Here is a 21,893-nt window from a genome sequence, read left to right as displayed (position 1 = left end):
AAAATTAAAAAGGTAGGGGGGGGTGGGAATGTGGCTCAGTGGTTCACTCCTAGGTACCAAAAATAAATAAATTAAAAAAAATAAGATTCTGAGATGCTGGTGTTTCCTACTGAAGTCTCTTCTGATGTTATTATTCAAACTCTTAAAGGTATTCTGTTACCTACAGAAGACTGCATTCCTCCCCCTTCCTTCACAGGACACTGCAACTACTCTAAGCATGCATACAGACTGACAATATCCAAACTGCACATGAAGGAGCCCAAACAGTACTAATAGCAACAAAAAATGCACCTGTTAATTCAAAACCACAAATTCCATCTTGTAAATTCTTCTCACTTCAAAAAGTATTGCATCAGCTCCATGATCAACCTACTTCTAAATGGTTGTCTCAAAGGCCTCTTTTCACTTTGCATTTTAAATAATTCAAAGGTCCAAAAATTTTACAAGAGGAATCTAAAAGTAGGTAATGATAAAAGCATTGAGTAGCTAAATACATGATTGAATTACTTTTTTGTTTTCCAGAGTACCCACACTCAGAACTACTCAATACTCAATGGGAAACCCTTATTTCACTTTTTCAATGCAAAATATTTTAGAAGCAAGCATGTTTCCAGCTGTAAAATCACTGCTATTTCTGTTCTACCAAACAAAAAAAAATCCTTTCCATCACATATTTCTCCCAAATTCCAGAACATGATTTTACTCTGTAAATACTTTTAAAGATGATTTATATTTATTTAAAAATAGCTAATTCCAAACTATGCCTGAAATCTAAAGAATATATAATGCATAAAACTTTCTTGTCAGCATATTATTCCAAGTGAAGTGGAAATTACACTGTTTTTCCTTTGTTTTCCTTCTACTTTCTGCATAGGTTTTTATTTACAAGGCTATAAAAATATAAACTCCAAAACAATTTTTTATTTAAGAGTGATATAACTGGTAAAATTTAAGAATCAGTAGCTTAGTGTGTGCATCTCTCTCTCTCTCTCTCTCTCTCTCTCTTTCTCTCTCTCTCTCATTCACTCACTTGCACAAACACCAGGACAACCCAACAATAAATCAAGCAAAGATACCTTCAGCCACAGGGTGTGTTTGGGTGGTATTCCCATGAGTAATCTTTTCCCACATTTTTTCATTTTTTAAATAAATATACACAATTTCATTGTTGAAAGTTCTAAACTTAAAATCACTAGCACTTTGAAATCACTAGACAAACACCCCAGACACTATTTCAACTTAAAGCAACTCAGACAGCTAATATGTCCAAAGTCATGGAGGGGTAGCCTGCCAAGGGGGTAAAAAAACTGATGTATCTGTTAGCAGGGAATCTCGAGTTGGACCCTTCTAATCAAGAAACTTCTCTCTGCTGTCATTGACTAAAATATTTTTGCAAGAAAGGATGGATATGGCTATATCTGCACTTTATCCTCTGAAAATAATTTCTCCTCAAATTTTACAAAGGTTGATTCTATCCCTTACGTATATTAAAACTTGAACATATTAAAACTTCTCCTAGTGATCTAAACATGCCTGGGGGGAAGTCACAGAACTCAAAACTGAAGTACTTTTTGAATGTGCAAACATCATCTGACACACTGGTTTCACTGGAGTAGCAAAGACAGATGAGTCAAATCAGAAAAGTTACTTGCAGTCTAGAAACTGTCACCTTTTAATTGGGGACAAATCCTGGCGACTCCGCCTTTGTCTGCCGGGCTGGGACTGGCGTCCATCCGCTGACTCGATAGAGCCGCTGGGGCAGCCAGGGCGAGCGGGAGCCAAGGACCGGGCATCTGCCCGTGAGCGGCCCGCCCGGAGCAGCGCAGCCCACTTCAGACAGTCTAGTCTGCAGGGCCAAGGAGGTAACAATGAGCCGAGCAGCCACCCGGGCACCCCTTTCTCGCGTCGCCCCCGTCTCCCTAGCGCCTCTGTGCCAGGGCCGCTGCCCACACCCACCGCCTGCCAGCCCCGACTCCCTGCACCTCCCCGGGGGCGGCACTGGGTGACTCAAGCTCCCACACGCCCACTACCCTCCTGCGCACCAGAGACCCCCGCCCCACACCGCTCACCCCTCCACCGGCCTCCTGCCAGGAGGGTCCCTCAGGCCAGGGGTCTGAGCAGGCCACCAACGCGCCGCATCCCTGCGGGCAGCCAGCCTCCAGGAGACCCTTGTCTTTGTGTGAGAACTAAGTGCCGGGCCAATCTACCGCACTTAGCGGTAATGCGGTTGGGATTTCTGGAGCCAGTTAAAGCAACAAAGAGGAATGAGAAGTAGAATCCAAGGACAAGGTTATATCTAGGACCAAGGCAGTGAAATAATGTAGGGCATGCATTTTAAGACAGGGCCTTGGAGGTGTTTCTAACTTAGGAAATTAGAAAAAAATTCAAGGAGATGCAAGTGGAGATGAGTCTTATGTAGAAGCAAGTTCAAGAGAGGACAAACCCAGGACCAGGTGAAAGATAGGAAAGGCAAGGTGACAGTGGGAAATAGAGTGGCTAGTTCAGTACCCCAAGGCCCTGGGGTACGTGCAGGAGAGCAGGGAGAAGTCTGAAACCCTAGCTGAAGCCAGATTAGAAGGGACTTTGAGTATTAACACTGAAGAGCATGCATCTCAAAGAGAAAATCCTTCAGTTATTTAAAATACCAAGTGGAAAAGAACTGAAATAAAAAATAAGTCCTAAGACTTTCAGACATGGTGACTTACAGGAAGAATTGGCAAATATGGCCTTATTTACCTAGTTAGTTCTTGTCTCAAAAAAAGCCACATCAATATACAGAAAAGGTTGTCTTTTCTAAAACCACAAAGGAAATGGATTTTGCAAACAATTGCCAATTCATTTGAAAAGTTAAAGCACACTTTCTAAAATGTGATATAATTTCCATATTTAAATTCAAAGTCACTTATAAACATTTCCCTTGATTGGATAAAAGAGATTTCAAAATTTAAACCTTATTTGTGGATTAGTTTCCTCTTTCTTCTTTCTCTTCCCTTCTTTCTTGATCTTTCTTGTATTTGAGCTGGGTTCACTACTCTGTCCTAGACAACAAGTGTTTTCTTATTCTTTAATTCTGATCTCTTCTTCTTGTTTTGAATGTTGTCATATGAGATTTCATATTCATTGTGACATGAGTCCTCAGCCACTTGGAAGTTTAATATCCCTAAGCAGAGTTGAACGGAGCAATAGAGATGACTCCCAGCTGAGAAGACTAAGGCTTAGAGAGGGAATGTGACTTTTATAAGAATATGGAGCCAAATCAAAGCAGGATGAAGTCTGAGCTTATTCTCTCTTACCTTGTGCTCATTTCAATGTACTATCTGAGCACATGTGCATTCAGGGGCTTTGTGGAAGAATTAGCATCATAGAAATGGTTCAGAAACTCAGAAGATTCCTTGTGTACTATTTCAAGACTTTATTGAGTATTTAGAACTGAGAGGAACCTGAAGATCAACAAGTTTGCCAACCACTTTGCTATGGCTTGAATGTATCCCCCAAGTGATTAATTATTTAATTTCATATTTGGTACTAGGGATTGAATCCAGGGACACTTAATCACTGAGCTACATCCTTAATCCCTTTTAAGTTTTATTTTAAGTTAGGGTCTCACTAAGTTACTGAGGATCTTGCTAAGTTGCTGAGGCCGGCTTGGAATTTGCAACCTTCCTGCCTCAAGCTCCTAACACATTGGGATTACAGCTATGCCCTCTGTTTTAGTCAGCTTTTATGTTATTGATTTTTTTTAAAGAGAGAGAGAGAGAGAATTTTTAATGTTAATTTTTTAGTTTTCAGTGAACACATCATCTTTGTTTATATGTGGTGCTGAGGATGGAACCCGGGCCGCATGCATGCCAGGCGAGCGCGCTACTGCTTGAGCCACATCTCCCACCCACTTTTATGTTATTGTGACTGAACTACCTGAAAAGAACAACTTAGAGAGGGAAAAGTTTACCTGGGGCTAACAGTTTCAGATGTTTCTTTCTATAGTTGGCCAACTCCATTGTTTTGGTCCCATCAAGTCAACACCACACATCATGGGGGGAGGGCCCAATGGAGGAAAGCTGCTCAGTTCATGGCTAGGTCAGAAAGCAGGGAGAAGGGGAAGAAGCCACAGGAAAGGTTAACCCTTCCAGAGGAGGCCCCAGTGACCTACCTTCTCAGTCATGGCCCACCTGCCTACATTTACCACCCAGGCTATTCAAATTAGGATACACGTTTCACAATTCAGTCATTTTCCTATAGAAACACAGAGCCTTGGGGGAGAGACCTTATATCCAATCCATAAGAACCACCATAATTGACTGTCCCCACAAATTAGTGTAATCCCAAATTCAACAGTGTTTGAAGGTGGGGCCTTTTGGGAGGTGTTTAAGTCATGAGGACTCTGCCTTCATAAATAGAGTAGCACCATTATAAAAGGACTTGACAGAGAGAGCTTGGCACCTTTTCACCCTCTGTTCCTTTTACCACTTTATTTTTATTTTTTAAACTTTTTATAGAGATAAAGATGAGAGAGAGAGAGAGAAAATTTTAATATATATATATTTTTTTATTAGTTTTCAGTGGATACAACATCTTTGTTTGTATGTGGTGCTGAGGATCGAACCCAGGCCGCATGTATGCCAGGTGAGCGTGCTATCGCTTGAGCCACATCCCCAGCCCAATACTTTTACCACTTTACGACACAATGTTCCTTTGCTCCAGAGGATGTAGCATCAAAGTACCATCTTGGAAGCAGACAACAGCCCTCACTAGAGAGCTGAACCTGCTGACTCAATGATCTTAAACTCCCCAGCCTGCAGAACTGTGAAAAATAAATTTCTGTTAAATTGCCCAGTCTTAGGCATTCTGTTATCATAACACACACACACACAGAGAGAGAGAGAGAGAGAGAGAGAGAGAAAGAGAGAGAGAGAGAGAGAGAGAGAGAGAGAGAGACTAAGATACTCCTCTTTCAGAGGAAAAGATTGAGGCTGAGAGAAATGAGGGGAACTTGCCCAGCTTACATGGCTGGTGAAGGGGCAGAGCAAAGTCAAAGATTCCAATCTGCTGACTCTCAAGAGCACATATTCCTTATGTATATGCTCATCCTTATTTTTCAAAATCTCCATTTCAAGAGTCCATCTCTTTACAGTCACATATACTAAAAGGAATTCCACTTCACAATGCCTGGAAGAACATCAAGTGGAAAGTCTCCAAACCAGGGAGAAACCATTCCCTTCATTTTCCTCTGCATGGTCAGTTCAGACTAGTGTGTGGCAGGGGAGGAGGTGTGGAAGGGTGAATAATTTGGTGTCAGCAAGTTCTTTATCTTTCTATACCAAGAAAGTACCACAGTTACTGACTTTTTGGTGAAACCAGAATCCAAAGCCATTAAAGTGGAGCTGTGATTCTGGAGAAGAAATAACTTGATCCAGCAACTGTAAGTTTATTTGTATGGAGCTTCTGGAGACATCTTGTTCTTCATGGTCATAAATTGAACACATTACTGAAGCTCAATGGTCCGGCTATGTAGCAAGTAAGGGATGTGCACAAGTGTGCACATGTGTGTAAAAGCACTGTGCAAACACTAAAACATGTACAAAAGGAAAAAAAATCCATGGCTCTTTCCCATAGCATTCTGTTCTTTCTCCTCTATCATGGATTAGACCCAGAGAAAAAAATATGGGTCCAAATCTCCAGATTTGAAGTTTTCAACCTTGCCTGTCTAGTAAAACCACCTGGAGTTTTGAAAATAATATTGATGCCTGAACTTTACCTTCAGAGATTCTGTTTCACTTGATCTGGATGAGGCCTACATATATGATTTTTTAAAACTCCCCAGATAGCTAACCTACATCTAGGGTAGAAAATTACTTACATATACTTTGTTATTTTTGTTGGTACCAGGAATTGAACTCAGGGGCACTCAACCACTGAATCACATTCCCAGCCCTATTTTGTATTTTATTTAGAGATAGGGTTTCACTGAGTTGCTTAGCACTTCACCATTGCTGAGGCTGGCTTTGAACTTGTGATCCTCCTGACTCAGCCTCCTGAGCCACTGGGTTTATAGGCACGTGCCACTGCACCTATCTTACATAGACTTTTAAGTAGATTTTCTTGACTACTGAGATCCATTCTTGTGCTATAATTATTTTGTAACCATTTATGGCCAAATACACTTAAAATGTAGACATTTACTGCATTCATTCAATTTAATAGAAACTTGTTGAATGCCTTCTGGCCCACAGTCAGATGGACTGCAATAGGTGTGTGTGAATGGAAATGTCCTCTGCCTTAGAAGAGCATAGGGCAAAATAAAGGGCTCTGTCACTTACACAAATAACTACTGTCTAGTTACTAAAGGGAGCAATTACTTTCTGCTAGAAAAAATTCTAAGGGTCTCATGGAATAGAACCTTAAACATTCTGTAGTGTGTAGGAATATTTTTAATAATTTTAGGAGAAGATTCCTTTGTAAAAGGAAACTCACTTGATTGAAAAGTTGCTTTGATAAGTCCACCGTGCTTTAACAATAAGTCTTAGACTAGCATTTGGGTTTGGAACATAGAAACTTCTCTACATAAGAGAGTGGGAAGAGGGGAGCAGGGATGAATGCTATGTGGGGAAGTGGTCATAAGAACACTCAGTGAGTTTCTGAACAAGAACAAGGATTCATAGGTCATTTTTAATGAGAATTTTAAAGACAAAATATTATGGAATATAAGCAAAACTATCCCCAGAATCGGTGCCTCACAGCTGGCCAGAAAGACCCTCTCTTCTCATCTCCCAAGTTCTTGCAAATAGCAGGTCTCACCCCTAGGGAGGTGCTCTGGGCTGCCATCCCCTGGGCCCATGGGAAGTGACCAGACAGGTGTGGGGTGACACCAGAACCCCCCCCCCGTGCCGTTTCCTCAAGAGGAACCCACATGCTGTCCTGAGTCCCTGCGCCATGTTGTACCTACACGACCCGTGACATCCCCATCATGTACCCAGACCAACAGGCCACAGAGAGACGCGAGGGGGCTCCTGGTCTCGCAGAACGATGTGGCCACCAGTGCACCCCCTCTCGCAGGAGCTCGTGCTGGCCTCTGAGACCCTCCAGAGCTGGAGGCCGCTCTCCTCAAGGCCAGATGCGGGGCGCACATGTCAGGTGGAGCCGCCTGAGATTGGATCAGCCTCTGCGGAGTCTCAGCACACGCTTCCTCCCCCACGGGTCTCCCTGGGGTGACCTCGTGCAAGATCTTCGGGGTTCAGAGGCGTAGGGGCAGCAGCGGCCACAGCACCGCTGGGACCACCCTAGAGGTTGGACCCGCGAACCTGCCTGAGCACACAGTGTCCTGTCCCCGTGGTCCCCTCCTCCACCCCCGTGGTGCTGGGTCCAGGTCACCTGTGCCCTGTGAGTGAGCAGTGTGCGCTTGAGTCCCTGGAACCGCCTGCAGGGCTCACCGTGGCCACCATCATGGGTCCTGGTCCTGAGGTGGCTGCTGGCAGCCTGAGCTGGGGTCCTGTCACACTTGTCTTTGACATCCTGCTCCCTCCTGAGTGCCTCAGACCCCCTCAGAAAGCAGCCCATGAGACCTGCCAGGCCCCACGGTTGTGCAAGGTTGATCACATGCATGTGTGTTTGCCCACACAGACACCCAAGACGCATCCGTGTTTATGTGCACGGGTACATGCATGTGTATGTGGCTGTGTATGTAAAATACGCATTTCTGTTTCTGGGAGTGTATCCACCTTAGGATTCCCCAGGGAGGCCCATCCTGGGGTATCTGTGGGTCAGTGACCACTGTCTGGACCGTCCACCTGCCTGTGTGTCATTCTACCACCTCTACTGACCGTTCTGTATTTGCATTGATTCCTGTATTACGTGTTTACCTGGGTGCTGAGGGGTCTCCAGGGAAAGTGAACCTTTAGGTACCCATCAATCATCTACTTCTGTGTCTGTCCATCCACCAGATCCAGCTATCTGTCCACTCATCCACCCATCCACCCATCCACCCATCCACCCACCCATCTGTCCACCCAACATCCATCTTTCCTTCCATCTGTCCATGAACTCTGCCATCTGTCAATCATCTATCCATCCATCCACCATTTCCCTATCTTATCTCTCTCCTGGATCCATCTATCCGTCTGCCCATTATCTGCCCATCATCTGTCCATCTCCCCTGGGCTGCCCCTCCTATAGTCCCACCACCTCCCAGTAGGGTCACCCCAGGACTGAGTCTTCAACACATGAGTTTGTTTTGGGGGTAGACACTCCAGATGTACATGGTGACTGAGGTCAAGGTCAGCTGTCAGAGAACTTAGGCAGAGTGTCCTCCAAGGCAGGTGATTCTGTGGTGGCCCAGACCCCGGGCATGGGGTTGAGCAGCTAGCATTATCTCTCTGACTGCTCAAGCTGAAATGAGAAGCAAATTATCTCCAAGGATCAGGTAAAGGAGGAAATGTCACTGAGAGACAGCCATAAACAAATGCAGATGGAGGTCCCTTGAGAAACAACTGGCGGCAGAGGAAGTCAACACATTACAACATGCATTGCAAGCCCCTAAGAGGAGGGTGGACATGGGCAGGCGCTGGGCCCACTCTGCAAGCCTCTGCCACCTCCGCCTCCCGCCTCCTGTTCTGGCCAGAAGGGGGTAAATTTCCCAACTCCAGGAATTTGTGGCGGAGAGGGCCAATAACCACGGGCTCTCCTGGCGCCCTGATGCTCGCACCATGTAGAGACGCAAGCAGGTGAGACTCCAGCACATCAACTCGGAGGACCAGGGCGAGCAGCCCCAGCAGCAGTCGACTCCAGTGCGGCCCCAGCGGCGCTGGCAGCGGGGGGAGCCTGGTGAGTGGGGCTGGAGCGCCCGCCGGGGCACTGGAGTTTCCCGGACCTTCTCGGGACCCTAGAGGATGCGGGCTGCGTGCGGGGTGCTGCGGCTTCTAGTGTGGATTCTGGAACCGGGTTCTGGGGACTCCCTCTAAGGGAAGGGAGGGAGCCTCATCGGCCCCAACTCCGTCTTTGCAGATTTTACACTTTTTTTTCTCTTCTCTTGTATGTTTCACCCCCAGCTCTTTCCCCTCTTATTGTAAAATTGACCCCCACTCTCTGCTGTCTCCCTCACTCCTAAAAGGGTTTCCTCTCCTAGTCCTCAGCTTCTTTCTTAATTGGTTCCACTCCTTTAACTAATAACCCCGCCCCCTGCCGTAACTTCGGTTCCCCAACTCTCTTTGGCGCCGGTTTTAAAAGAAAGAGACCTCAAGGCTCTCTTCCCTGTCCACCGCCTCTTGGGGGATTTTGTAGGAGGGTGGAGGAGGGGCGCACCCATGAAAGACCCCCCTGGAGGAGGGCGATCTGTTGCACACGCCCCTCCCAGGCCAAGTGAGGGAGGGGGCGCGACCTCTGCCCACCCGCAGGGATTGGGGTGCTAGCCACCCGCGCTGTGGAGGGGGCTGGAGCGCCCTGAGAGTTGGTGGAGAAGAAAACTCTATTTCTCCTTTCATGTTTTCTTTTTCTTTTTCTTCTCTTGGTTTTCGCCTTTTCCCTGAGGCTACGCCGCCTGCCAATCTTCGCCCTAAACTTTCGGGGTCTGACCTCCAGCCATCTTTGATTTCCGACTTCCTAAAAATAACTGCGCTAACCAGAGGGGTGCTGGCCCCAGGGGACGAGGGCAGCCGGTGCACAGCAACCCCGCTGGCTTTATTTTGCCTTGCTCTTTGAGAATGCAGTTGGGGTGGGGAGGAAAATGAAGTCAGGGTATTAATTAGCAGGTCAAAAAATCTGCAGGTCGTCGTCGGGGAGGGAGCTTACACTAACTACTTAGGGAAAATTAGCATTTTCTTAAAAGACTTTCAAATGCCCTTTGTGCTAAACCATCTATGTTCAAGTAACTTCCTAAAATGACCTACACTGGCTTTAGTGAGGTTTCAGGCCAATTCATCTGAGTTCCCCCCCCCCCCAAAAAAAGAAGAGCGGACTGAAATTTGCTCACAATCCCTTTTATTTATTAAAAAAATTGCATTGTTAAATAAGTTCCTCAACTGTAAGAACCAGACCCTACACTCTTGGATTCAAGTCAGTTACACTTGTGAGGCTCCTTCAGTTAGTGAGTTTCCTTGTAGGTAGGGGCTGGGAACCATTTCGGGAGGCTGGAGATGGTTAGCTTTTCCTCTTTTGAAATGTGAAGTGTTGGTGGGTGCTAGGGAACTCATTGGTGGTGTTTTTTTAAGGCATTAGAGCAGGGGATGTGTTCCTGTCTGGTTGCATGAGCTTTAGTAGTGTGAACAGGAGGCTAAATTTATTTTTTCCCCCTGAGTTTTTGGGTTCCTTATTACAACAGTGATAAGATGATAGTTAGATTATTTGCGTTGTAGAAGTGTGTTAGGAATGTGAACAATAATTTTGTTAAAAAGAAAATGTTTTCAGGTTTTCTATTGTGTCAGGATGGTGTTGTGCTGCTCACTGAAATAATTCTGCAGAGAAAATAGCCTGCTCTGTGGTCGACCCACTCTGGACCTCAGGTACATGATCTTTAGTTCTCACAACCAGTTGTGGCTTCAGGTTGGGATGACTTTGCCCATGGTGCCTGGCCTGCTTGGTTTTTTTTCAGCCTTGCCCTAAATCCAAGGGGTTGCGTTTGTGGTTGTCTTTGAGCAGTTGGTAGTGGGATGGGTTATCTTTCTTGTTTCCCAGATGAAAAAGACATGTCAAGTGTTTGAAGCTGGTTGGGTTTGGTAATCACCCTTTCAATTTTTTGAATATGCCCTTCCAGGATTTAGATGAAGAAGTTCTAGGGAAGCAAGTTGAAAATGATGTTGGCACTTGATTCCTTTGAGGCTTACTGCCCTGGAAAAAGTGATAGGAGGAAGAATTCAAAAATTAGATTCCTTTCTTAGCACTTTTAACCTATTATACTTTGGATTATTTGAAAATAAAAATTCTACATATGTTTAAAGGCCTCTAAATCCAGATAAGAACTGCATCACTAGTCATGCCATTAAAAATTTTTTTTTACACTCTTGTCAGGCTTTGTTCAGGGAGGGATCCTCAGGAGGGAACAAAGCCCCTTGCCCTCTGGAGTTTTCAAATTTCAAAATGGGGCACATCTCTAACCCCATGGCCAGATAGATCACACTTCTTAGCAGTCTTTTTTGATCTTCTTACTCTTCCTTTTTCATAGAGCCTCCCTGGACATTGATCCAAGGCTCCTTAAAACATTTTAAGATTTTTAATTAAGTAGAAATTTAATGTGGGGTCTAATTTGCCGTCTACACGTTTTAAAATTAAACTGGTTAACAGGGCTCTTGACATTGGCTCAACACTTGGAGATCTAATTTCCTTTTTTTTTTTTTTTTGGTAAGCCCTTATCTGGGTGGTGGGGGTGGGTAGGAGATGTTGTGTGCCTTAGATAATCTGCGCATAGTCATTCTTCTAATATAGTAATGAGAAAGCAGATAAGCCCCCTCAAGATACACAGGTTTTAATTTTTAAGTGTTTTGGCGTCTCCAGAATTTGATTGGCCTCTCCAGAATTTGATTGGCCTCTAGCAGATTAACTTTCTTTTTGCACAATACCTGGAGTATTCTCTATCCATTTGACTGTGATTGAATCTAAGACCCCTGCTGGGTTTACTGCATTCTTCCAACTTATTGGATAACTAGATGCCCAGAGATAACATTCTTACAATTCAGGGTAGGGGTGGGGCAGAGGGATGGAAGAAGGAGTTGCTGTGTAATTCCTCTGAACTTTGCTTTTTTCTTTCCAGGTTAATTTAAGCATACCCAGCCATTGTTCCTAATGGAGTCCTCTTACTCCTTGGCAAATACGCCTTCAAGATGTGCCTGTGGTGGTGGGGATGCATGAGTACTTTTTACTGCACATGCAAACAGAGCTGCTGCTGTTTTAAGACTCAAGCGGGATGTTGCTGGTGTGGCTTCGAGGGTTATGTATACAGTGAAGGCAGCTGATTTGGGGGCTGTAAATCACTCTGGGAACCATTAGATCCTTCCAGCAGAGAAGCTTAACCTTTTTTATGCTTTTTTTATGTTGAAGATCCACAGGATGCCAAGAGAACAGATGATAGGGAAGTGCTGTTCCCCAAAACTAGACCTTTGTGATGTGCGCCTGGCCCTCCATGTCTGGGGCTCTGCATCTGCAGGTTCAACCAAGAACATGTCAAAAATGTTTGGGGAAGGGCTGGGACTGTGGCTCAGCAGTAGTGCACTTGCCTTGCATGTGTGAGGCACTGGGTTTGATTCTCAGCACCACATATAAATAAATAAAATAAAGGTCTATCAACAACTGGGGGGGGGAAATGTTTTGGGGAAACCTTGCATCTGTACCCGCCATGCACAGGCTTTTGTCTCTTGTCCTGGCTCCCTAAGCCACACACTTTAGAACAATGATTTCCTCTACATTTACATTGTTTTAGGGGTATTATGAGTCACCTGGGGAGGATTCAAAGTATACAGAGGGATGTCCACGTTATATGCAAATGCTGCACCATTTTGTATCAGGGACTTTAGCAGGCATGGATTTGGGTATCCTCCAGGTTTCTGGAACTGGGTCCTGGTCCTCCTGCTTGTACCTAGGGACCTATATTAATTAATATAATACAATAAGTAACAAGATCAGCATCCTGTCAAGTAACCACCAAAATGTGTGTGTTTGTTTGTGATAGTGTCACAGGCTCTGCTGATACCACTGTAACTTATTCCTCACATGCCAAATTAAAAGAAATGCTCATTTTCAGTTCTTACACAAGTATTTTTTTTCCTAATTTCATGAAACCCTGTTTAAGAATGTCTGCTTTAGAAGCTGGGGTTGTGGCTCAGTGGTAGAGAGCTCACCTGGCATGTGTGAGGCACTGGGTTCAGTTCTCAGCAGCAAGTAAAAATTAATAAATAAAATAAAGGTATGGTGTCCATATAAAACTAAAAAAAATAAAAGACTGCTTTTAGGAGCTGGGGTTTGTGTAGTTCATTGAGAGATCGCATGTTTAGCATATACAGGGCTCTGGGTTCAATCCCCAGCACTCTGCTCAACCACAAAAGTTCCTGTTTTAGAATGTACCTTCAGTGAGAGAATATTGCCCCTAAAATGATTAAAATCTACCAGGGAGAGGGACAGAAACATTTATTGATATGATACTGGTTTGTGATGCTCCAAAGAAACCACATTATGATATAATTATGATATATTATAGCAGGACATGGTGGATCATCAATTTACAGAGACCTGTCTAAAAATAAGGGGCTGGGGATGTGGCTCTGTGGTGGAGCACCCCTGGGTTCAATCCCAGTACCATGCTGGGGTGGGGGGGTGGACTAGGTCCCTTGTCTTATTGTCCTCTTTAACTAGTATCTAAGAACTCAGTACTTATTTATTTATTTATTTATTTTTAGTTTAGCTGTATGTCACCTTGAGCCACTTAATTAGTTTTGAGCCTCGGTTTTTACATCTACAAAACGGCAGAAAGATGCTTGTTTGGTTAAGTGGATTTGAAGATAAATGAGTTCAGGTGCAGGCCTTTGACGAGTATAGGTGGTGGGTAGAGGTTTGCCTGGGCCCTAAGGAGCAGCATGCAGAGCTTGACATTTTTGCAGGAACTTTGGGTCTTCAGAAGCAGGAGAGAGACACAAGGGTGATGTGAGGAGTTAGCTTGACCCAGGAGTTTATTTATTTATTTATTTATTTTATTTTTTTAAGAGAGAGATAGAGAATTTTTTAATATTTATTTTTTAGATTTTGGTGGACACAAAATCTTTGTATGTGGTGCTGAGGATTGAACCCGGGCCGAACTCATGCCAGGCAAGCGCACTACCGCTTGAGCCACATCCCCAGCCCAACCCAGGAGTTTTAGATGTGTTTTAAATGTTTAATGTCAATCTAAAAGAAGCTGTATGACAAAGGTGGGTACAGTTTATAGTTTTCTCTTCCACCTGAGTTCCCAGGTGCATTCTCCAGGAGGTGGATACCAGCAACTGTTTCTCTTGTATGATTTTTCATTTCCATGTACACATTTATGTCTTTATCTGTGAGCCCAAATGGGAGCACATTATATACACATCCTGTTCTCTTCCCCTTTTTCCCTCTTATGAAATAACTCCTGGGCGGTTGTTCTGTGGAGGAGCACACTAACACAGTCTACTTGTCTTGGTAGGATACAATGTTCATCTTTTGTGCACTCTAATTTATTTAACCAGAAACTTCCTGATGGACAGTGTGTGTCCATTTGTGTACTTGTTTGTTAATATGAGAAATGCTGCAAGAAATACCTTGCAATACAGGAAGTAAATTCCTAACAAAGGAATTGCTGAGTGGAGGAGAATTAAACTAAAATTAAGATGTTGCCAGATGACTCCCTGAAAAAGTTATATCCATTTATGTTCCCTACCTGTGGGTGTATTTCCTTCAGAGAAAGTTTTTGACACATAATTACAAAATTGCTTTTCCAGAAAGATTGTGCCAGTTAACACCACCCCCATTACCTACCCATAAGCACTGCGTTTGAGCACATGAATTGCATATACAGATACCATTGATCTTGGAATTGATGAGATTTTTTTCTTTCATCTTTGTTTTTTAACTTGACTCTTAACTTAGGACTGAGTCAGAGTGCTATGGAGGCCTTAGGTCTTTGTGCTCTGCCTCCCCTATGCAACTGTCTCTGGAAGTAGACTTGTGGCATCATATCCCTTTTGGGGCTGAGGATATAACTTAGTGGTAGGGCACTTTCCTAGCATGCATGAGGCCTGCATTTAATACCCAGTACTGAAAAAAAAAAAAAGGAAATGGAGGGAAGAATAGTGGTGGCACATGGCTAATCCCAGTGACTCAGGAGGCTGAGGCTGGAGGATTGCAAATTTGAGGTAAGCCTGGGAGAATTAGCAAGGCTCTATCTTCATATAAAAAATAAACATCCCTTGTTCATCCCAGTGCCATAAAGAAGTAATATGTGTGGTTTTTCTTGTGTGTGTTTTACATGTGTTCGTGTGTTAGAAGGAGGGACACTTTGGAATCTCAAAAATATCCCTGAGAAAAAATAGCTGCAATGTAAATACATGAAAGGAGACATACAAATGGTGGGTCCATCGTTTCCCCCACAGCCCTGCTTCCTGTGCACACAGTAGGTGGTGAGTGTGGTTGGTGAGGTAGGCACTGGGTGACTTTGGAAGTCTTTTAACTCAGTCTGAAATTGGTAAAAATGAAGTCAGATTATTAAGGTTGTTCTTCAAGATCTATCCTTCCTCCAAACTATTGGAAGCTTTTCAGTCAAAACCCATGGTTTACTAACATAAAAAAGCAATTGTTTATTTATTTGAAAGTGGTGTGCATCCTTGCCTTGGCTCCATCTACATGGAGAAGTCACACATAGGCTTCATTTTAAACAAAAGAAGTCCTGCTACTTCCTGCTTCTGGAGCTTACATCACATGACTTGTGCAGCATGCAGAACTTATACTCATTTTTTTGTACTCTGGGTGAAACAGGATTACCTTTGTCATTGCTGTAAATAGTTTTGCCTTTAAAAACAAACAAACAAACATGCACACTTGATAACGTATGGATCTTTGTGCTTGTGCAAATGTGTGCATGGCTCAGGTTCACAACTCCAGAGGTGCTAGGTCTGAGACTCCAATTTCCAGTGCCTTCTTAGGGAAGGGCCTAGCCTACCTGATAGGGTGGCAGGGGGCTGGACACAGACTGCCCACTAGGCTTTAGATTCCTAGGACCCAAGCCTCTGGGTACATCACAGTCCTCAAAAGGGAATCAGAATGTGTACACTAATACTAACCCTAATCTGGATAGGATCCACTTGCCCAAAAAATCCATGGGTCAGTAATTTTTAAGAAGATAAGACTCAGAATAGGATTTAGCTTTTGTACACAGATGTTCCATGACTTAGAGTGGGATTACATCCCGATAAACCCAGAGTAAGTTGAAGTTATCGTGAGCAGAGAATGCAGTTAATATGCCTAACTGACTGAGCACCCCTGCCTAACCACGCTGTGGTGCTGAAGATTTCACTTGCTGCTGCTGATTCAGTGGATTTCCAGCATCGCAAGAGAGGATTCCCAAGCAAAGGTCAAAATGTAGAATTCCAAGTACTAAGCCTGTGTTGCTGTCACACTGTCATAAGTTGAAAAAAACAGCTGAAGGATCCTGGATCAGGGATCGTGTATTTCATTTCAGAAAAATAGAATTATAGCAGAAGTTTTTAGTCTGTGTATGTGGTGGGGGGTCCACCATTCCTTTCTCCTACTTCCATACTTCTCACTTTCTATAATGACTTCGTTGTCCTTTTAAAGTCCTAAATGTTAAGACACTGCAACGGGTTTGTCATAATCTGAAAAAGTAAATGAAGTCTTTCTATGCTTGGCCATTGCAGTCTTTTTCCATGTTTCCCACATATGAAACTGTTCTGGAAACATTCTTCTTGTCCTTTCTATCTCAATTCACCCAAGTTGCTGTGCTTTGTATTTCAAATGAATTTAGTGTTACCATCTGAATTGTTGGCACCTTTAAGCTTTTGTTGCCCCTGGAAAGCGGGTGCTGGGTGCATTGGTTGAATGAGTCATTGACTGCCTTTCATTACTATGGGCTGAAGAAGGAGGTCAGCAGCCATGATCTGAGCAGGTTCAATGTCCTTCTCTTAGACAGCATAACCCATCTGTTTGCCTCTGCAAGCTGACTCTTGAGAGAGGTGCAGGGATTGGGATGTGGATTGTTTGGATAAGTTATATTCGCCTTCTAGGGTTGCCATTAACCAACTGCCTTAGACTGGATCACTTAAATGAACTAAAATATATTGTCTCACAGGTATGGAGGCCAGGAGGGTGCACATGTAGGTGATAGCAGATTTGATTCCTTCTAGAGGATCCGAGGGAGACACATCTGGTACATCTCAAATCTCCCTTTCTTAAATAACAGTACCAGCCTTGGATAAAGCCTAGGCCCAATCTAGTTACATTTGCAAAGACCTTATCTGATCAGGTCACATGCACACGTTCTTGGGGGGGGGCACATGGGGAAGTAAGACCATCTTTTTTTTTTTTTAATTTGTCCCCCGCCTCCTGGTGCTGAGATTGGAACCCAAGGCCTCACATGGATGAGGAACATGCTCTACCACTGAGCTGGCGCTGGCCATGTCTTTTGGGGGAGCATAATTCAGCTCACAGCTTTGTTCATTCCCACCTTTTGGGTGCATCTGTTTCTGAGTCCAGCCTTCTCCTGTGGGAACACCTGAGGAGTGCCTGTCATTGAAGTCATGGTTCTTTCCGAGGTGTCACCATGTCCTTTCCTTGGGTTGAGTTCTTAGCTTTTTCTCTCTTGTCACAGGTGCTTCAATGAACCACACAGGCAGTGGCGATGAAGCAGGTGGGAACAAAGCCACTGCAAAGTGGCTCCACCAAGAGGACACTCATATCTGTGAGAAATGCTGTGCCGAGTCCTTCAGCCTCTCAGAGTTCTTGGAACATGAGAAAGATTGCACTAAGATTTCACCTGTCCTCATCATGAACTACAGCGAAGGACCAGTGCCTTCAGAGGACTTCTCCAGAGCGGTGCTGAACCACCCACCAGTCACCCCAAGCAGTAAGGATGGTCACCAGGGGAGCAGTGGCAGTGCCAAGGAGAAGCCAGGCACGGAGCCTGTCATGTACTTGAAGGCAGAGGCTTCCCTGCCACCCTCGCCCCAGGACAGAAACTATTTACCCAAAGGCAAAGTGACCAACACTAACGTGACTCTTCAGGCACTCCGGGGCTCCAAGGTGGCGGTGAACCAGCGCAGCGCCAATGCCCAGCCCACCCCCTTGCCCAGCGCCCATGGCATCCTGTGGGTCCTGGAGCAGATCCTTTGCCTGCAGCGGCAGCAGCTCCAGCAGCTGCAACTCACCTAGCAGATCCGCGTGTAGGTGTACATGTGGGCAGTGCTCGCCCTGCACTCCAGCGGGACCGACGCCCTGAAGACCCTAGGCAGCCATGTGTCCCAGCAGTTGTCTGCCACTGTGGCTCTGCTCAGCCAAAAGGCCAGAAGCCAAGGCCTGTCTCTAGATGCGTTGAAACAAGCCAAGCTACCTCATGCCAACATCTCTTCCACGGCTGGCTCTCTGTCCCCAGGGCTGAACCCCTTTGCCCTGAAGCCAGACAGGTTGCAGGTGCTCCCGAATGTCGTGTCTCAGCTCCCAAGTGCTTTGCTACCTCAGGCCCCAGGTTCTGTGCTCTTCCAGAGCCCTTTCTCTGCCATGGCGCTAGACCCATCCAAGAAAGGGAAAGGGAAGCCACCGAACATCTCCGCTGTGGAGGTCAAACCCAAAGAGGAGGCGGCCCTCTTCAAGCACATGTGTAAGTACTGAAGCAAGGTTTTGGGGAATAATAGCTCCTTGCAGATCCACCTCCTCTCCCATACTGGAGAGAGACGCTTCATGTGCTCTGTCTGTGGTCACTGCTTCACCACCAAGGGCAACCTCAAGGTACACTGTAACTGACACTCCCAGGTGAACCCCCAGCTGTTTGCCGAGTTCCAGGACAAAATGGCAGCAGGCAATGGCATCCCTTATGCACTATCTGTCCCCATCCTTGTAGATGAATTGAGTCTCTCCTTAGACAGCAAACCTGTCCTTGTAACAGGGACCCCTTGTGTGGGGCTACCTCAAAATCTCTCTGCGGGGACTAACCCTAAGGACTTCCTGGGTGGCCCGCTGCCCAGCGACCTGCAGCCTGGGCCTTCTCCAGAAAGTGAGGGTGGACCCACACTATCTGGGGTGGGACCCAACCATACTTCCCTTCTGGTGCTGAGGATGGAACCCAGGGCCTTGCACATACTAGGCAAGTGCTCTACCACTCATCCACAACCCCAGTTCTAGCAGTTTAGCTCAGCAACTTAGTGAGACTCCTATCTCAATAAATTAAAAGGGCAGGTAATGTAGCTAAGTGGTAAAGCACCCTTAGGTTCAACCCGAGTACAAAAAAAAAAAAAAGAGTTTGTGCTGAGAGTCACACAGGAGGGAGTATTTAGTGCAAGGGAAGGTTCTCAGGGTGGGGGAGAACCTATTTTCCCAGTCATGTTTTTAGATGTCTTCCCCAAATCCAACCCATTTCTGGCTAATTCTTTTAAAATATCTGAAATCCCTATGTGACTTTGTGGCTGGATGCTCTGGGCAGAATAGCTTGCTTTGTGGGATCTCAGGTTACCTTGCATGCAAAGCAGATCTAACACTGGGTGCATGGAGTTAAGAGTGAGACTGTGTAAGAACTGTTTAGAATTTGCTCCAGCTCTGGATCAAATGGACATCTCTGGTACTGATGGAGGAGGTCACAGGTTAGAATGCTGCTGGCAATGGATACCACCTTTACCTTAAATTGGTCCAAGCTTATGAACATCCATTTCCTGGCATATCTAATTGTCTCCTGATGGTTGGCTTTAAAAATACAAAATTGAATGGCCAAGCATGGTGGCGCATGCCTGTAATCCCAGTGGCATGGGAGGCTGATACGAAAGGATTATGAGCCAGCTTCAGCAATAGTAAGAAACTAATCAACTCAGTGAGACCTTGTCTCTAAATAAAATGCAAACTAGGGGCTGATGATGTAGCTCAGTGGTTAAGTGTCCCCGAGTTCAATCCCCAGTACCAAAATAAATAAACAAATAAATAAAGCAAAAAAGTCTCAGGGGCCAGGCATGGTAGGAGGCTGAGGCAGGAGAATTGCAAGTATAGGGAGGTCCTAAGCCATTTAGCAAGACCTGCTTAAAAAAAGGGACAGAGATGGAATGTTCAACCCCCAGTAACCACTACAGAAACAAAAGCAGCAGCATGGGGGTGTAGCTCAGTGGTAAAGCATTCAGGTTCAGGAAACTAGGAATATTGATTTGAATTTAAAAACAGGCAAAACATGGACAGTAGCCACAGGGCAGATAATGAGCTATATTTGGGGGGAATTCATTTGCATTTCTATAACCAATCATTTGCATTACTATTAATTTTCTGCAACTTACATAGTTGCAAAATAGCCCAAAGTTGGTGAAGGGCAGTGCTAACCATGAGGAGTCCTTTTGTCAGGTCCTTGTCACCTTCAAGGTCATTTACAGCTCCTCTAAGAAGCAGGGTTTGTTTCTTATTAACTGTCTCCCACCTGGAACATTCTAAGACCTGAGTGGTGGCCTCTTCTGTTGGTTTTCTCCTGGTGCTGATTTAGCATGCAAAAGGCCCAGGGTTCCATCCCCAGCACCCCCCCAACAAATACACACACAGTTTCCTAGCTCTATATGTTAATTGTAGAAAGCTGTTAACCTAAGGTGTTCTTAGTGAGGTGGTGGACAGGATTATTAAGTGTTCAGAGACAAAGGTTTAATAATTCTTTAACATCACCTATGGCTCTGTGATTCTCAAGCCAGGGACAATTTTGTCCCACCTGATGTTTTACAATGTTTGGACACATTTGTGGTTATCACACTGGCACAGGGCTGCCACTCTCATTGAGTAATATCTTTCCATGCAGGATGGTTCTCTAACAGAGACACTTAGTCCAATGTCAATGCTGCCAAGGCAGAGAAGCCACTCTGGGACATACCTAGAGTGTCCATTTAGAGATAATTCATTCAGGCAGAAGATTCTAGGCTCCAAGAGAACTTCATGTCTTTTCTCCCCAGCCTTGACTCCTTGCCAGCTTACAACCAAGCACTGCCTCCCTAAGGCAGATCCAAGCAGCCACCAGCCAGCATGGAGGTCTGTGAACTGAGACTTTATGAGGTCGGAACGGAGAGTCTCAGGGATATTCTGGCCCATACCTGACATCATAGGGTATGTTGTGTGAAGTTTATGGACCAGTTTCTTTGGTTTCTGGAAAGCAAGATTTCCAGTCCTTTTCATTTTTTTTTTTTTAAGTTTTGAAACAGTTTTAGCTAAATTGCCCAGTCTGGTCTCAAAACTTTCGAAAGTCCTGCTTCAGTCTCCTGAGTAAACTGGGATTAGTGTGCACCACCTGCCTGGATAGACTGCTTTATCATTCAGAGACCTTTCCAGGAGTCTAGGAGTTAGACTTCTTGTACCCAGGGCCTGTTGGTTGGAGAAAGCTGTTATGCACCCCCCAAAGGGGGGCTGTTCCTAAGAAGGCTGAACTATGAGGTGGTACCATGGGGCCAGGAAGAGACACTGTGTCCCTGGAGGCACACCCCTGTCTAACCTGCCTGTTCTGTCCCTGCCCAGACCCTGCCCCTCTCCTAGGGTCAGAGGGATTCAGGACAAAAATGAGAACATCTAAGAAGCACTAAGTACAGATGCTCAGTCCTTCCCCAAGGTCTGCTCTTAAGCTCTTACTGTTATTACCATGAACCATATTAAACTGTGTCATTAGATCACATGATGTACCACATTAAATACCTTCAGGAACTGCCCTGGAGGAACTCCTGGCCTTTTTCCTGCCTCATGGAAGCATCTGAATCTTTCCCATAATGAGATAAAATGAAATAAAAGCCTTTTAGAGACTTACTTTTGCAGTGACATAAGCCTGTAATCCCAGCAGCTTGTGAAGCTGAAGCAGGAGGATTGTGAGTTCAAAGACAGCTTCAGCAACATTGAGGCACTAAGCGATTTAGACCCCATCTCTAAATAAAATATAAAATAGGGCTGGGGATGTGGCTTAGTGCTTGAGTGCTCGTGAATTCAATGCCCAATACCCCCCCCCCCCAAAAGAGTCTTGCTTCCTGAGGCGGCCTTGCTGGAAGGCAGTTTTTAAAAAATGCCTCCTCTCCTACTAAAAAGAATATTTGGAGAAGCAAAAGCAATAAAAAACCACCCATGATTTTCCCCTATTTTTATATGCAGGTGTTACTACCTTTGGAGGGACTTCATAGGGACTTTTTTGGTCTTTAAGATTTTTCTGTTTAATGAAAAAAAGTAAAGAAAGTTTCTATATAAAAATTTTA

General features: G+C 44.8%; 1 pseudogene; it reads left to right on the top strand.

Moving 5' to 3' along the window:
- The first annotated feature begins 7,440 nt into the window (after nucleotides 1–7,440).
- Nucleotides 7,441–18,834, top strand: LOC101962377 (sal-like protein 4; annotated as a pseudogene).
- The last annotated feature ends 3,059 nt before the right edge of the window (nucleotides 18,835–21,893 follow it).

The sequence above is a fragment of the Ictidomys tridecemlineatus genome, unplaced genomic scaffold (genome assembly GCF_052094955.1).
Source record: "Ictidomys tridecemlineatus isolate mIctTri1 unplaced genomic scaffold, mIctTri1.hap1 Scaffold_44, whole genome shotgun sequence".
Classification (NCBI taxonomy): Eukaryota; Metazoa; Chordata; class Mammalia; order Rodentia; family Sciuridae; genus Ictidomys; species Ictidomys tridecemlineatus.
The sequence above is the reverse complement of the archived record's forward strand: the minus strand, read 5'-3'. Positions and strand labels throughout refer to the sequence as shown.